This window comes from Notothenia coriiceps, unplaced genomic scaffold, assembly GCF_000735185.1.
Source record: "Notothenia coriiceps isolate Sejong01 unplaced genomic scaffold, NC01 NC01_scaffold00000339, whole genome shotgun sequence".
NCBI lineage: Eukaryota > Metazoa > Chordata > Actinopteri > Perciformes > Nototheniidae > Notothenia > Notothenia coriiceps.
The window spans coordinates 3207134-3211100 of NW_011333040.1; the positions used below are offsets into that span (position 1 = coordinate 3207134).

Sequence of the window (3967 nt, forward strand, 5' to 3'; positions counted from 1 at the left end):
TCTTCATTCTAGGCTTTTTATAGGTAAAATACTGCTCATAGATTGGGGTTATGATCCTCACGTTGACAGACTTTTATTCATTTAAAATGTTTAAATAAAAAAATGTTCTAATGTTTGGTTGGTTTTGACAAACAAACAAAACAAACATTTTATTTTTGCATCATTCAGGTTTAATTTTTCTCCCAACAAAAATAATTCTCCATAGTAACCTTACAATTCCAATGCAGCTNTCAAATGCAATTGTTTTATGAGACCATCATGATGTGCAATAAATCAGACCTGCAAACAATGACTGATCACACTTGAATATTTGCTACAACACACATTCAATCTTCATTCTAGGCTTTTTATAGGTAAAATACTGCTCATAGATTGGGGTTATGATCCTCACGTTGACAGACTTTTATTTTTGCATCATTCAGGTTTAATTTTTCTCCCAACAAAAATAATTCTCCATAGTAACCTTACAATTCCAATGCAGCTGAAAGCAACAAGTAAAACAACTGCCAACAAAGCAGCCATAACATCAATAGAGTTGTAAACAAACCAGGACATTTTGTACGAGTGTGTTTGCAGGTGACGGGCTCCTTTATGCCTGATGACGTACTCTATCCAAAACACTGCTAGGTCCAGTGGTTTCACGGGCTGATCTCTATGCAGCCTTGACAGCCTCTGCATGTTCTCCCTGTAAGAGGGATCGTAAATAGTTGTCTTTAGAGCATCTGCAAAGTTGTGTCTGTCAAGCTCGGCGATATCCATAATCACAGCTCCCCCCTTTGCTCTGAGTCGGTTGAGGTTATCAGGCTGATCAAAGCTTAAGGGAAGTCCAACTACAGATACTCCGTGGTAAATCGCCTCCTGAACGCTGTTAGTGCCTCCGTGGGTCACAAAGACTCTAGTTTTGGGATGTCCTAAAAGGTCATTCTGTGGCATCCAGTCGACCATTAATGTGTTGTTACCGAGATTAGCAGGCCTTTGTCCCATATACCGCCATATAACCTTTTGAGGCAGCTGGGCAAAGGCCGCAGCAATCTCCTCAGCGACATCTTGAGGAAGATTTGAGAGCAAAGTTCCTAAGGTCATCATAATGACCCCATGTTCTCCAGAGCTCTGGACAAAGTCCTCCAGGTCTACAGGGAGCGGTTTTGGGGTCTTGCACTGAAATCCAGCCATGTATACTACATTTGGCATTGTTGGACGTGGAAAATCAAAGACAAAATCATTCCTCATAAGCCATATGTCTGCATCCAGGAAAAATGTTGAGTAATCCACATCAGGGCCAAAATACTTCTCAACTAATGGTTTGTAATGAGGTTCTGTGACTTGTGACATGGTGTACATTCCAAAAATATAACTTAGCATATTCTTAATTCTTTGAGGGAAGCTCATCTTATCTGTTAGCTCTGTTGCAGTGAAAGGAACATAAGACAAAGGTGAAGGGGCAATAAGGAGATGTGCTTCTCCTTGAATGGTCCATCTGACGTTAAAAACAAGAGGAAGTTGAAGCCAACGCCCAAGCATTGTTCCTCCACCGATGCCGGGGTCTGTCAAAACCAAATCAAATTTGGTTTCCTTGAAGGACTGCATCAAGTTTTTATCCCCAAACATCTTATCAGCCATTTCACTCAACCCCTTATGAAGCTGAGAAAACTGATCCACAGACTGCCGCTCCATCCTAATACGATTCCAGGTTTTATACCACGAAGATGCATGCCTACCCTTAAACCGCATTTCAAGGTGTCGAACAAAAAAGGCTTCAAAGTGTTTTTGATTAAATCCACCAGTGCTGGGAACAGTGACACTGGTGTAGAGAGGAGAGTTTTCAGTGATGTACCAGCTATCGGACGCCCGAACCACAGTGACCTCGTGGCCTTTGGCATGTAGTTCCTCTACGAGTACTTTCATGTTTACCCAATGGCTTCCATCCAATGGGAACACCAGGATTTTACCCCCAGATGCACTGGATAGTTGAATCAATAGAAGAGCGAAAGTGAACAGAGACGAGTGAGGCAACATCCTACTGACGAGACGTCCCACTGAGACCTATAAAAGGGCACAAAAACCAGTCAATAGACATCTATACATCAATATAACATATTTTGTGTTGACATTCATACCAATATGAAAAGCAGAAGCATAAAATAAGTAAATTACTAAAGTACTTAAGTAGCCTAGATTACTCAAGTACTATGGAACTACAATTTAGTACAATTTCAAGGTCTGAAATTTGACTTTAAACTTATTCTCTGTTTCATTTTAGAGGGAAATGTTTTCACTCTCAATTGTCTCAATTAAATACCAGTTTGAGGCATTAATACAAAAATATTTTAAAACACAAGTTGATAGCATGTCTGATAGCAGTAACTGTTTACCAGCAACTGTTTATCAGGTTCCATTCCTATTGCTGTGGTCTAAGTTTTACAGTCAACAACATGTTTAAGCTCCAAAATAACATAGTTACACTATAGTTAGTGTGTTAGACTTTAACTTTAACCTCAATGTAGTATTTGTAAGCATGGATGCTTTTCAATGTCCAAATGCTTTTATCAGATTTTTGTCTTAAACTAATAGTTTTTTTCCCCTTGATACATTATCTTATAGGGAAATGTTTTCACTCCCAATTGTCTCAATTAAATACCAGTTTGAGGCTAATACAAAATATTTTAAAACAAAAGTTGATAGCAGCTGTTTAGCAGCATGACTTTCTGTTAAACTTTACACATGCAGTACATTACTAGGACATGCACAGACCACGTTTCCACGAAGCACTCATTCCATGGCTGTTTTTACTGCATAAAAGAGATTTATTTTAACACTTACCGAAATCAACAGCAACAGTAAAGACAATCAAACTTCGAAAATGTCAGTTCAACAGTATTAGTTGTTCAATAAGATGGTGATGGTAAGATTGGTGTGACTGCACGTCCAATCTTTCAAAGTTATGACTGACTGGCATGTAGTCACATGCTATGTAACGGTGAGGTTATATAAGAAGGTGTGTTTCTGATGCCGGTAATTGCCCTGTTGTTTAGTGTGCATAGAGTCGTGCAAGAACACGGGTTCAACCTGTATCTGCTGTGCCATCTAGTGTCAAGTCATTGTATTTAACTTCAAATTACTCATATTGTTTTTACATGAACAGGGCAGACCATTTTTTCACAGATGCTGCCCCCATGTTCTTAAACAAAAAATGTCCTAGAAAGCATTCTGCCATTTAACCATATTTGAAGTTTGATTAATAAATACATGTCACATATATACACAAGTAAAGAAACACTGCGATATAAAGGTTGTTGATTATATAAGTTACTATATATTTTTTTCATGGAAAACTTTATATATTTAGCATTATGCTTTCACATGATACTCTCATCTAGTGTTTACCAACTTTTTTCCCTTCATCGCCTTAAGACTAAGTTACTTTCTACCCCTTGTTACAGGTTGCATGAAGGTACATTCGATGGCCAGATAAAGGAGAGATTTTTCCCTCCCGACTACTTTTCAAAGACTTGAAGATGTACAATTATACATTAATCCAACTAAAAAATAAAGACTAGAAAGCATAAGCAAAATATTATTTAGTACTTTATTGTCATGTTAATCAATTCATGACCCTTCATATTTAATATGTTCAGGGTTACTAACCTTGGGGTAATGAACCCAAGGTTGAAAAACCACAACCTACTGTAAATAATTGACAAACAAACTGTACACTACTGCAGGAACGTTGGGTGCAGTCACCATTAGCCTTAAGGCCCCTTCATTTTAGGATTATCATGTTTATAGAATCAGCATCTGCATACAAAATAAAGGTAAATTGGGATTTTATTGATGATTTTTTTTCATGTCTCCCCCTCCACCCTGAAGCTCTGTGCTGATCAGCTGTCACCAGTGTTTACAGACATCTCCAACACCTCACTGGAGACATGCCACGTTCCAGCATGCTTCAAAACCTCCACCATCATCC

General features: G+C 38.4%; 1 pseudogene; it reads right to left on the reverse strand.

Moving 5' to 3' along the window:
- Positions 1-269: 269 nt before the first annotated feature.
- On the reverse strand, positions 270-2038 carry LOC104942637 (UDP-glucuronosyltransferase 2C1 pseudogene; annotated as a pseudogene).
- Positions 2039-3967: the final 1929 nt, after the last annotated feature.